General features: G+C 42.1%; 1 protein-coding gene across 1 annotated transcript in view; it reads left to right on the top strand.

Moving 5' to 3' along the window:
• Positions 1 to 14,093, top strand: part of LOXL1 (lysyl oxidase like 1) — a 45,191-nt gene that overhangs the window by 10,240 nt on the left and 20,858 nt on the right. The window lies entirely within an intron of this gene.

Raw genomic sequence — 14,093 nt, 5'->3', positions numbered from 1 at the left:
CTACTACATGTAATATTCTAGAGAGCAAGTTGCATCTATTTTTGTTTATTCCTGTGCCAAGTACAGAGAATTGGATGCATGCAAAACTAGTAATTTTGGCCAGTGTCGAAAACCTTCCTTATACTGACACTTGTGACTGTCTTAGCAGAGAACTTAGATGGCTTGCTCAGGGTCACACTGATGATAAATTTCCAAGACCTGGTTTTTCTAAACCAGGGTCTTCCTGGACAATCCTTTTACTCGTTTCCTACCAAACTCCCCTCAAAAATATGTTCAAAACTGCCTCTTTTGTGCTCAAACCACCTACGCCACCCCCTCCCTCGTAGCAAAGGACTTCACTTCATACTTTATAAAGAAAATTGAAGCCATCTGTCAGCAGCTCCTTTCCTCCTCACTTCTGTAACTGAAAGCTCTTCAGTTGTTGTCCCATTCTCTTCTCATTGGTTCTAGTCTCAGAGTATATTTGTAAATATGTGCATAAAGACATATATGTACACAGTCAAGGGAGGGATGATCATTTTCCTTGCCAGTGTCAAACCCTCTGTCTGAGCTCTTGATTCCAACTGCACATACCTCTTCCAGGAGCATACCTAAGAGATCCCCTTCCCTCTTTATATTCCATAATCTCTATCCACTAATTCCTTTCTTGTTGCTTATAGACATTTTCTGACTTTTCCATTTTAAAAATCCTTTCATTTGGCTCTGCCATCCCCTCAAGCTGTACCTTCTATCTGTCCTTCCTTTAATAGTCCAATGCGGTCAGTATTCTTACCTTTAAATCCCACCTTCTACTTATATTAATTAATTCTCTATAATTTGACTTCTCTCTCCACATCTTAACTAAAACTGTTCTAAGGTTGTCAGTGGTCTTCTGACCCCTCAGTCTGACAGTATTTTTCTCAGCCCTCATCCTTCTTGACCTCTCATTTTGGCATCATTGATCATTCTTTCTTCCAAAACACTCTCTTCCCTGGTTTTTGTTTCCCTGGTTCTCCTCCTGAATAGGCTCCTGACTATTTCTTCTTTGCTGATGGATCTCTGCTCTACTTCCTTTGTGTGAATGTAACCCAATGCTCCTTCTTGAGCCTTCTCTTCTCCTTTGCTCATTGTCACATATCTAATAAATGCCTTGAAGACGGTAACATTTCTTATACAGATGTCTCTAAAATTTTCAGTCCTCACCTGTCTCTTGAGCTGAAATGGTGTGATCGCCACATCACCACCAACTAACTGAACACATCTATCCAGATATCCTATAGGCTTCTCAAAATCAACATGTCTAAAACAGAACTCATTATCTACACTGTCCCTGAAAAACTGTTTTTTTCCTGAATTCCCTTTACGTCTCAAAGACATCCCCACTTTTCTGTTTACTCCAGTTCTTTGCCTCTTCTCTCCCTCAACACTGCTTCCCCTTCTCTTGTCCAATTAGTCATCAAGTCCTGCAGATTCCCTATCCATAATCTCCATCTATCCACATGTGCACCCTCCTACTTTTCCCTTGGAAATGCAGCTTGAGAAGGCCCCCAATCCCTGAGTCTCTACTGATATCAGTGATGTGGTCAGCCCTGTGCTAGGCTCAGTGAGGAAGACAGAGAAGGATGTCGAACCTCTGGAAATTATCCAGACCTGGGTGATGACATGAGATGATAACAGGCCCCATGGGAGTTTATGAGATTACCAGACAACTTTTCTGAACTCCAAAATTTCTATCTTTAAAATGGAGATCAAATCATTTGGAAATGGCAGCTGTAGCCTAGACAATCTAAGTCAGAAACTTCATTCCAGCCCTGGTACCTGGTTTTATATTCCCCCAAGCAAAGAAAAAATGTTCACATTTTAAAATACAATAAAATTTTATTTTGAAATGTAAAGAAATATTATTAGCTCCCAGCTGTTATTGGTTTGGTGGCCCAAGAACTAGATTCTTCCTACTCTGGTAACCTCTAAATTAGAAAATGTTAAAAGCTAGGAAAGATGGAGGAAGTCTTTTCACCAAGGCCAGTCCCCTTGTTTTAAGAGATGAAAAAAAAATGGAGAATTTCCAAAGTGGGATAGATTGCCAAGGTCATTCAGCGATAAAGAGGCAGAGTTTAAATCTTCTGATGTCTATTCAAAATGAGCAGCATGGCACAATGGGTAGAATGCAGAACAGATCCAAATCCTGCTGCAGAACTTCTGGACAAGTCCCCTAATTTGATTAAGTGAAGCAAGGTGTCCTGTGGATAGATCACTCTTATAGTCACGAAGACCTGCGTTCAAAACCTTCCAGCAGCTGACTTAGCTGTGTGACCCTGGGTGAGTCATTAACCTCATTTCCCTCAGTAAAATGAGGATAATAATAGCAATCCATCTCTGTAACATGTGCTGGGAACTTTGCAAGCCTTAGAGCAGCATAGACATGCTAGGATCATTTTTAATTATTAATATATAGATATTTATTATTGTTGTGGGTTGTTCCTTAGTGCCTTAATGTACAAAGTGAGATGTGCCAGTCTCTGGGTTCCTTCCAATTCCAGGCAGTAATTCTTTGTAACCACGTAACTCTTCCTCACTCTGTGTAGTAAAGCTCTGTGATCTCCAGGCCCTTCCCAGATGTGATTCCCGCTGTTTCCCATGTCCCACCTGCAGACGGCGAGCTACTTTTGCTGTCTCAAATGTCTAGCCCCCCAGCCCTCCTCCCCCCTCCCCCCGGACCCCAAGAGCCAGACTCTGAAGCCTCAGCTCCCTCAGTCTGCTTTTGAATTTGCCTCTTCAGCCTGACCACTCGCTGGCTCAGCACTTCCTCCCCCAGTCCCACAAACCGGGTGCCAGACACCAGAGGCTTGGAATGGCGTCCAGGAGGAGACGGCTTGCTGGTGATTGCTCCGAGCTGGGCTAAGTCTCTTCCCAGGATCCAAGTTTCCTCCAGCTAATGAACATCTGGGGCAGTTGGGACCCCTCCCCCTTCATTTTCCCTCCTCTGGGTGATCACTCACCATATGGCCCAGGATGCCATGAGCTTGGTCTTTGGCTCTCTTTTTTCTTTAGAACTCTCCCTCTGACCAAACCTCTGTGTTCCCCAGTACTTTGTGGACACCCTTCATAGCTCTACCTGAGCCAAGAATGAATAGGAAAATCCTCCCGGAGGGAGGGAAGGAAGGAGGGACAGACATCAAGGTTCCAAAGCCTCATCCCGACAGGGTGGGAGCCAGCTGCCCACACCTGCTTCCAGTTACAGAGCCTGCCAGGGCTAAATGTGCCCTTGGCTGTCTGGAAGAGCCTTTGGAAGGAAAAGGACAAAGGGAGGCAGGAAGGAAACAAGAAACCCGACCACTTCTCATCCCAGCAGAGGACAGGGAAGCTGGCCAAGATTGCTGGCTAATGTTCCTCCCTTCTCCCCATTGGACCCCGTCTCCACCCTCATCCCTCCCAATCTTTCCTTCCTTTCTTGGCCCATCTCCACCAGTGGACTATGAAGCAGGTCAGCCAATCAAAACGTTTATTAAGGACCTACTATGTGCTAGTTTGCTAGCCAGTAGGGATATATACAGTCAAAAATGAAATGGTCCCTTCCTAAGGGGAGCTAACTGCTGGAAGTTTCAATATCTTCACTCAATCAATCAATCAATAAGTATTTCTTAAGTTATTGTTGAATCAGTCAGTGGTCTCCAACAGAGATACTGGAGTAATTTGTCATTTACTTCTCCAGGGGATTAAAACAAAGCAGGATTAAGTGAATTGCCCAAGGATACATAACTAGCAACTATTTGAGGTTGGATTTGAATTTAGGTCTCACTGATTCCAGGTTAACAATCTATCCACTAAACTACCTAGCTGACTACTAGTTATCAGGTCCCTTGCTAAACACTGGGAATACAAAAATAAAAATTAAATTATCCCTGTCCTCAGAGAGCTTATATTCTATCAGAGGAAACAACAGATAATTTACAAATTAAAGATAAACTTCTGTGGGGAAGAGATAAGGGAATATCACAGAGGGCCTCATGGAGGAGGTAGAACTTCAGCTGATTTTTTGAAGGAAGCTAGGAATTCTGAGGCAGAGATAGGGAAGAAGTGCATTACAGGCAGAGGGAACAGCCTGTGGAAAGATACAGAGATGGAGATGTTTGAGAAATAGAAAAAAAAAAAAAAAGGCCATTTTCTCAAGGTGGTTAAAGTGTGTGAAGGAAGAGACACAGTCAAGTGGTGAAGTATGTAGAACACTGGGCTTGGAATAAGGAAGACTGTTCTTCTGGAGTTCAAATCTGGTCTCAGATACTTCCTAGCTGTGTGACCCTGGGCAAGTCAACTAACTCTGTTTGCTCCAGTTTCCTCATCTGTAAAATCAGCTGGAGAAGGAAATGGCGAACCGCTCCAGTATCTCTGCCAGGAAAACCTCAAATGGGGTCACAAAGAGTTGGTCATGAGTGAAAACAGCTGAATAGTAACAACAATTACAAAATACATGAAGGAAGTAATGAGAACAGTCCTTTTCACACAGATTCATGTTCATATAATCAGATAGAAAACATCCTCACAAGGATTTTTTTCTTCTTCATGTTTGGGGCTGCAAAAATTGGGAATTCATGGACTCTCAAATAGGTCTTTGCCACTAACATTACAGGGCACCAAAAACTACTGGATTTTTTTTTTAAAGAATCACATCTATATTTAAAAGGCAGGCCCTTTGGGATTAAGAAGGAAAAGGAAGAGAAGGAGCAGCAGGAGGAGAGAGGAGGAGAGCTCTCAGTAGATGGAGCATCAGCTTTAGCCTCAGGAGAATCTGAGTTCAGATACTTAACATTTTTGAGCTGTGTGACTTTGGCTAAGTCATTTAACCCCAATTGCTTTGCAAAATAGAAAAAGAGAAAGAGAGAGACAGAGACAGAGACAGAGAGAAAGATACAGAGACAGAGACAGACAGAGAGACAGACAGACAGAGAGAGGAAGAAAGAATGAATTTAAGCTGTTATTTGGGATATATAAACACACCCTCATTCAATCTATTATCAAGTATTTAGGAAATGTAAATATTAGATTTTACCATGAGGAATACAAAAATGAAAAAGCAATGACCCCCTACTCATTAGGAGCTCACAGTTTAATTGGGTAGTCCAGACTCACTCATAGGAAAAGACAGTAACTTGTACATTTACGGCAAAGTCATGATTGGAACTTTATTTACATTAACCTCCCATCAAGTGAAGTCTCCAGCCCTGTAGCTGATACTGAACAGGCTTCATGATACGTTTCATTAAACTATGAAGATCTTCATTTGCTTCTTCTCTGTGTGCCCATTAGTGACCCAAATGACCACATACTGGCTGCAGTCCTAAACATTTATTGACTGCCATTTTCCCAGGCTTGAAATTCTGGAGTCATTTTTGCCCTTCTTTGTCCTTCACCCCTTACATCCAATGAGCTGCCAGGTCTCATTAGATCTACCTTAGCAAGATTTCTTCTCTCTACTACTTCCCTTAACCCACCTCCACCCCAAACCACCCTTGTTTAAGGCCTTTCCATCTGTTCTAGTGATTTTTGTTTGTTTATTTGGTTGGTTAGTTAGTTGTCTCTCTATGTCACCCAGATGGGAATCGAAGAAGTTCAATTTTCTTTATCTTTAGCTTCTTAGGCATCCTGTTGCCTGCCACCCTCATCCTTCACATTCCCAGTTGCTCATCATATTAATATTGAATTTAATACAGACGGTGGGTTTTATGAAGCTCAGAACTCACTGAATCCCAAGAGATTGCCAACCTCAGCCTCCTGGGCATATAATAGTCTTCTTCAATAGTCTTCTATAAAGATGTGATTTTCTTCCTTCATGACCCAGTTGCACTTTCTCTATGAACCCATCCTTGATAACCCTGAGGATTTGTTTTGTCTCTTTCTGTCTCTCTCTTTCTCTCTCTTCTTTTTCTCTCCCCCTTCCTCAAAAATTTTTGGACTGATTGTCTGGCTCCTCTTGGCCTCTGCCATATTTTCTCTTCAATTGTACTTATTTACAATATCTTCTAGATTATCAGCTTCTTGAAGACAGGACAATGTGATTCTCTTCCTTTTCCCTTCCCCCATGCCTGTTCCAGTGCCCCACATAACACAGCTTAATGAATGTTTATTTAATTTGTTGAATTGATTAACAACCGGGACCAGACAATTGCATCTGCTGTGGAGTTTGGCCAACAGGCTCCTTCCTTTCATCAGTCGCCTTGCCAGATGCAGATTCCACTCTGCCCCCGCTGATCCAGCATCAGCAAGGAAGGAACATCCTGCAGTCTTTTCTGCTCCTAACCTTGCCCAGGTGTTTCTGTGAGCAGCAGCCACATGCTAGACCAGTCTAATCCAGTGACTGCTAGCTGGTTCTAGGATGGAGCTGCCATCCAGGCCCCAGGGGCAGGGGATTGGGGAGGGTCATTTCTCATTCCGCTTCATTCAAGATGGTGCTCAGAGAAGTCATCCTTCTTTCCTTGCGTACAAATTCAGTTTGGAAAAATAAATTCAATGAGTATTCATTAAACTCCTACCAAATGTTTAGTGCCAAGTCCTTAGGGACACAAGGATAAGTCTGATACCTTGCCTGTATAGCATTTAAAAGGACTGCTGAGGGTGCAGTAGAAAGAACTTTGGCCTTGGTTGGAGTCCTGGTCTTCAAGCAAATCATTTACCATCTCTGAGCCTCGGTCTTATTATCTGCATTATGGGGAAATAAGGGACAGCTAGGTAGCACTGGGCCTGGAACTGTGTGACCCTGAGTAAGTTACTTAACCCTACTTAACTCCAAATGAGTTGGAGAAGAAAATGGCAAACCCCTCCAGTGTCTTTCCCTAGAACATTCTGAATGGGGTCATGAAGAATTACACAAAATTGAAATAAATGAATAACACCAATGGGGTGGTTGCACATTCTGCCTCACATGGAGCAAATGAGAAAATATACAAAACACTATAGAAATGAAAATCACCCTCTGCCCTCATTTTGCCCAAAATGCAAAATTGTTCTTGGGAGGGACCATTTTCTTTTTTGTCTTTGTAGCCCCAGCATGTAGCCAGTGGCTGGCACCTAGTGGATGCTGAATCAATACTGGTGGAATTGAAATTAATTTATCAGACCCATCCAGAATATCTTGTCTCCAAATTTTAGGAAGGACATTGATAATGTGAAAAATGTTCAGTTGCTGGATATTCAGGGCCTTAAGAGCTCTATCATTGATAGAAGAAACTGGCATTGTTCAGCCTGTGGAAAAGTTATGGAGGGTGGAACTGTTGTCTTCAAGTGTCTGAAGGGCTAAGTCATACAAGAGAGATTAGACTTTTTCTCTTTTCTCCAAGGGCAGAACTAGGAACAAATCACAAATAGACTCTCCATTATGGGGAAGGGCTATAGATAAGCCATCCCAGGTTCTCTGGATTTGACCACCATGCTCTAACACTCTTCTTCCACACCCTTAATTTCTCCCATCTCCTCAGTTTTCAGCTCCCTCTTTGTGTGCTGTCTTCTTCACTAGAACGTAAGCTCTCTGAGGGCAACAGTTGTTTTCCTTTTGGTTTGTATTTGTATCCATGGCACTCAACAGAGAACCTGGCATATACTTAATAAATGCTTGTTGGTGGATTGCTTCAAAGCCCAAGTAAGGAAAAAATACTTACTAAAAATATTATTTCTCTGAAAATGGAATGAATTGACCTAAGGTATGGTAGGTTCCCCCTCACAGTGATCTTTCAGAAATATCTGCATGGCCACTTGTTGGACAAGGTAAGGGAGATTCTCGGTTAGGTTCTTGATGGTTTCCGAGGTGCTTTCCACATCTGAGGATCTATGACTCTGTAATTCAGACAAAAAGACAGGACATTCTTGGCATTGGGAACAGCTTAAGCAAAGTTACAAGGTGGGAAAGTGGAGGCGGGGCATGGATGGGGAATGATGGATAGTCTGGTTTGGCGAGAGCATAGAGTACGTGGAAAGAAAGAATTCTGGAGTCTGGAAGAACCAGCCAAAATGATCCTCAAGTCCGAGAATTTTCAGAGTTGGAAGCGACCTCCTTAAGTAAATATTTCTGGAATGATTGATGGGTTGCATTTTGCCTCTGCATAGTCTTCAGTCCCGGGCTCAATTTGAACAACTGGAATAATTCAGCCTCCCACTTTGCTTTTCATGAATGATTCAGCCTTCCAAGGGGAAGGGCCTTAAGGAGACTGGATTAACCAAGTCTTTAAAAGTGGAGTCCAAGAAGAAACCCGGTAATAATCTGTAAGCCACCTCCAAAAGAACATGATGTGTGTTTATTTGTGCATGAAGCTGGAAGTCAGGAGACCTGGAATCTAGTCCCGAATTCCACATATGAAGCAAGAAGGAACCAGTTGCAACAGGAACAATGTAGGTCAGACTGTAGAGAGGAAGAAATATCTGTTTGTTGAAGAAACGTCTGTGGACATTTTATGGTTTCTAGCTCTAAAGATGTCTAGGAAGAGGGAATGTAGCTATCTCTACAGAGTGCCAGCCCTGCCTGAAGACAGAGACATAGGGATATATTAAGTGGCTGCCACGGGTCTTTAAGTCAAGTTTTTATTGAGCATATTCTGTAGGTAGCATAGGGAAGGCAAGAATCAAATGATTTTCAATTGATCCTATCCTAGAGATACCCAGAAAGATGAATACAATTACAGCTTAGTAATTAGATATAGAGACAGGAATCAATTGCAAGACCAGAGACTAAATCTCAACCTGCTGATTAGAAAAGACAAAGATTCCACCTTTCAAGAGTTTACCATCAAAATGGCAGAAAACGTAACAAGTTTCAACTTATGTATACAAAGTATACAAAAGTGTATACAAAGTATACAAAGGTATATACTTTTCTGGAAATCTTAAGACAATACTTTTACTTCAGCAAACCTGTGATCGCATCATCACAGGTGTAAAGTTAGACTATAAATTTAAAGATGACCTTAAAAGGAAACCGGGGCACACAACACTTAAATGACTTGACCATAGATAAGTCTATGAGGCAGAATTTGAACCCAACTTCCCATTCTTCCAGGCTGCCTCTCATGGGTATGGCTTCTTTCATCAATGCACAGTGTAACCCATCTCCACCTTCACATCCTGTGCAATTCTTGCCTGCCTTTCCATAAATCCTCCATTTGTCCTTGGTGCCCATGAAAGCCAGTATCTCTGATTCTTGTCATATTTTTTGAGTAAGTCAGTCAGTGTTTTCAATATATCAAAGTTAATTGAGAGTACTGACAGAAATCGGGCATTGGGGTCCACTGCTGGTCCATTGTGTGACCTTGGACAAGGTTTCATCTCCCTGTACCTCAGTTTCCTCATCTGTAAAAGGACAGGATGAGATGTTTAGAATAGGAAGAATGCTTAATTGTACATGGTTTTGGTTCCAATACCATTAGCAATAATTATTAATTATTGCAATAATCAGCAAATAATTAAGCAATGATAATTAAATACCAATACCATTCTGCTATTTACTAGCCATGTGACCTTGGGCAATACTTTGTGTCTCAGTTTTTCATATGTGTAAATTAAGGGGGTTGAACCAATGTTTTTGAGTAACATCCTAGTAAGAATATTATTAGATTTCCTTCTAGACTTAGCATCCTATAGTTGTCTGTCTCACAGGAGGAGCCTCTGTCGTCCTGGTCTAAAATGACCAAGACTTGCCCTTTCTAAGGGAAGGATCATAATGAGTCCTAGGTAGGAGAGCAGAAAAGTACCCAGGGCCTGTGAATACACGCACACACACACACACACACACACACTCACACTCACATACACACACACACACCGACACACACACTCACACAGACACACACACTCACACATACACACTCCTCAGCTATTGGCTTTATTTCCTTACTATTCTTATTGGAGGCCAGATGTCTTCTAAGGTCAGAGTCGTGAGTCAGGGCTAGGGAGTAAGAGCCAGAAGCTGACATTAGCTTCCAGGGCTCAGTGTGGATTTTTCTTCAGCTCCTCAGAGTTAAGGCAATGTTTCAGTAGTGGCTGATTGCAAATGGTCTAATTCCTGAAAGGGGCCTCCAGGCCATGCTGGATACTGGCACCCTTGCCAAACACCTATTCCCAAAGGATGCCCTTTTCACTCTGGGAAGTAACCAATGGCAGTTCCAGGGCGCTGACTATCAGCTGGGTCCGTTTCCCTCCCAGCCACAGAGCAGGAATCCCTGTACAACCTCTGTCCTAGGTTCCCGGCTATTTTGTGTCCTGTTGAAAACACTTTCTTAGGTCACTTCTCTGGAAAAAAAAAAAAAAAAAAAAGTTGCCTTTTTGGAGAGACAAGATCCTGCTAATGATGTCAAGGAGTCAAGTCAACCAGCATTTGTTAAGCATCACAGAGTACGGTGGGTCTGCAGTTGGGAGTCTTTGTCTTGCAGAATTCAAACCCGGCCCCGACACTTACTAGCTGGGGACCTGGGCAAACCACTTAACCCTGTTTGTCTCAGTTTCCTCCTCTGTCAAAAGTGCTGGAGAAGGAACTTAACCCTGTTTGTCTCAGTTTCCTCCTCTTGTCAAAAGTGCTGGAGAAGGACATGGCAAATCACTAAAGTATTTTTCACAAGAAAACACCAAACCCGTCACAAAGGGTCAGATAACGACTGAAACAACTGGATGGCAACAGCAGCAAATGTACCAGGTGCTGTATGAAGTGTTGGGGGATAACCCAGTGGGACACAAAAGCAATTCCTGCTCTCAGGGACCTTATAGTTTAAAGAGCAAGACAAAAACACAGCAAGACAATAAAAGGATAGAGTTGGAAAGGACCTTGGAAATACTCTCTGCCAGTTCTTCCTATGAGGACAATAAGGCATGAAGGGAGATAGGGACTCAGTAAATCAGTTGCAGAGTGAACACTGGATCCTAGGCTTCTGTTCTTCCAATCCAGTTCTCACCATTGCTGCTGCCTCCCCAAACTGAGTTTTAAATGGAAGGAGAGCAGCCCTTTGCCTGGATGAGTAAATGAGTGACAGGAGCCTGCCTCGGTTTCCCCCATCTATCGCCTATCAGCAGTGCCCCCCATGGCTTGTCAAAGTTTCTTGTTTTAGAAACAGCACTGCCTGATTCAAGATCCTTTGGCCAGAGACCTTCTCCCTTTCAGGGGAGTGCACTGACTCAGTCCCAGAGCTGGGAAGGACTTGAGCAATGACTACCTCATTTTACAGATGAGGAAACTGAGGCTCAGAGAACAAAGAGTCAGGTTTTAATCCAGGTCCCCTGATAAGTCCTGCTTTAGTGCCTTTTCTGTGGTTCTATGCTGCTGGCCCTGGGAAAGCTCCCCCCTTAAAAGAAAAAAAAAAAAAAAACTCCCTTACCACACCCTTTCAACGCACAGTCCCACCCTGTGGACTTCTCTCTGGGTCTTTGGGCCCCTGAGTATTACATCACCACAGTTGACCAAGTGGGGCTGCAGGAAATGAGAGCCATATTGCTGACGAGCAGAAATTCCTCCTGGGAAAACAGTCCAAGTGAAAAGAGAAGCATTGTTCTTACACACACACACACACACACACACACACAGACATACTCTCACACACTCATACTCACACACATTCATTCACACATATACACATACTCACACACAGACCCGCTCACAGACACACACTCACACACACACAAACACACTTATACATACTCACACTCACACACACACTTATACACACTCACACACAGATACACACACACACACACTCACACTTTGCCTAGGGATTGAGGGCAGGGGGGAATGAGCCCATCACCAGGAGGAACAGGCGGGGGGCTGAGGAGAGCAGCACTTAAATCTCTGCTCCCAAAAGCCTTCTCTTCCAAGCAGGAAACTGAGGCTGGCCCCGTAAAAGGGAAAACCACAGAACTTTGTCTTTAGCTATTTCTCATCTACTTGCGTGTGTTAGCTGGATATTTATGTTGTAGAAGTTTATGTATACTCCTTGTTCCCCTGATTAGAATGTAAGCTCATTGTAAGTAGGGACCATTTCATCCTTTATCCCAGTGTATGGCATGTGGTAGGTGCTAAATAGTGTGCTTAATAGTAGTAGGTGCTTAATAAATGCAGACTTGAGGTTTGATTGATAGATTAAGGACAGCCAAATTCTTAATCTACTTCACAAAGGAGGGGGTGCCATTGTGTCAAAGCATTATATAACAACTAATTCTTATTCTTAATTATTATGGTTAATATTTGTGGATGACTCACTGGACATTCCATCCTGTTCTAGATATGGTTGGGAAAATAGGCAGAAAAACACGTACGCAGAATCCCAGTCCCAACTCTGCTGCTAATTTACTTTGTGATTTTTGAATCGTCACTTCCTCTTTCTAGGCGTTATTATTGTCACTTGTAGAGCAGGGCAGCAGAACCAACTAGATGTTCTCCCGGGCAGCTTCCAGCTCCTAGGGTTTTGTGACCTGTGGCCTAGATGTCTTTGAGGGTCTTTGAGGAGAGAATATGAAAAAGCGTTGCAAACAGTTTCCATATATTACACAATTGAAGTTTTTAGTAAATGGAGCGGATAATATATAATAATATATTTAAATTATATATAATATAATAATAATTTTATATATAATATATTATATAATATATAACAATATATTATATATAATAATAATAATAATAAGATAATCCTCTTTCGCCATTTACTGCTACCTCTAAAACTACCCACTACCACCACTTCTACTCTTATTACCACCACCCTACTACTATTAGTTGACATATATACACAATTTCAGGTTTATAAAGTGCTTTTGTACATTACCTCATTTAACCTTCACAAGGAAGAATAATATATAGAAAAGCAGGAAAGCGTAGAAGATTAAAAAAAAGACCAGTCTAAAAAGTTAGGAAAACCCGGTTTCAAATTCTACCTTTGGTACACTTTGACTGAATAATTGCCCTCAGACTTTTCCCCAAGAAGAGGAATTACTAAGTAGCTGCTGGAGTAATATTCTATCCAGGGAAGTCCCACATGGATGAAACCAAGTCTGCCCCAGGTCCCCCATTTCCTCATACAACAATGTTAAGTTAGGTACTTTAGTTATTCTTACTCTTGTTCTGTAAATGAAAAATTATGGGATTTGCCCATAGTGGAAGAGCTAATGGGTACTTAGTGTATGTGTGGGAAGGCTTGGAGTCCATCCATGAAGAGCTTCAGGGATTAGTCTGTGGCTAAGACCTAGGAGGAAGCCAGCAGACTTACAAGGGAATTGTGTCTGAAACTGTGGTTGTCCATAACATCAAATGAGATAACAGTAACGATAGCAATAATAGCAATAATAATAAATAGCATTTATGTAGTACTTTAGGGTTTGGGAAACCACTTTGCAAATATTTTCTCATTTTATCTTCACAGTGGCCCTGGGAGAGAAGTACAATTGTCTCCCTATATCTCTATATGGGTCATCCCCATGTCCCCATTCACATATACATCTATATTCCTGTATGGGGATATACACATATACATATTCTTATATATGAGGAATTATGTGCAGCCACATAGATCTGTTTCTACATATCCATATATACAGAATCCTACGTGTGTTTATATATAAAAATGTTCCTATACATGAACACAATATATACCTAGATAGATCTGCACAATGTATACTTAGATAAGTCTGTTCCTATATGTATGTATGTGTGTAGGCACATGGACGTGTTCACACAAACATATATAAACATGTATGTTCCTATACGCAAAGACAATTCTATGCAAGTCTGCATTGTGTGTGTGTGTGTGTGTGTATATATATATATATATGATTTTATAAAATTACTCTATTTTAATTTAATTGACTTTTTGTGATCTTGTACAATGTATTTGATTTTTGCAAGGCTGGTGGGTTAAGGGACTTGCCCAGTGAGCAAGTGTCAAGTGCCCAAGATTTGATCCTCCTAAATCCAGGGTCAGCCCCACCTCATTGCTCCATGTACACTTTATTTTGTGAAATAAAAGCCTGGACTCTGCGAGGGGGTCCGTGGGCTTCTCCAGCCTGCCAAGGGGGGTCCATGACACAGGAAAGAGTGAGAGCATCCCCTCCAAGTTGCTCCCTGAGCAGCCCCAGACAGAGGACCGGGCAGAGGCAGT

This window comes from Sarcophilus harrisii, chromosome 2, assembly GCF_902635505.1.
Source record: "Sarcophilus harrisii chromosome 2, mSarHar1.11, whole genome shotgun sequence".
Classification (NCBI taxonomy): domain Eukaryota; kingdom Metazoa; phylum Chordata; class Mammalia; order Dasyuromorphia; family Dasyuridae; genus Sarcophilus; species Sarcophilus harrisii.
Note: the sequence above shows the minus strand (reverse complement) of the source record. Positions and strands in the feature narration are given on the sequence as shown.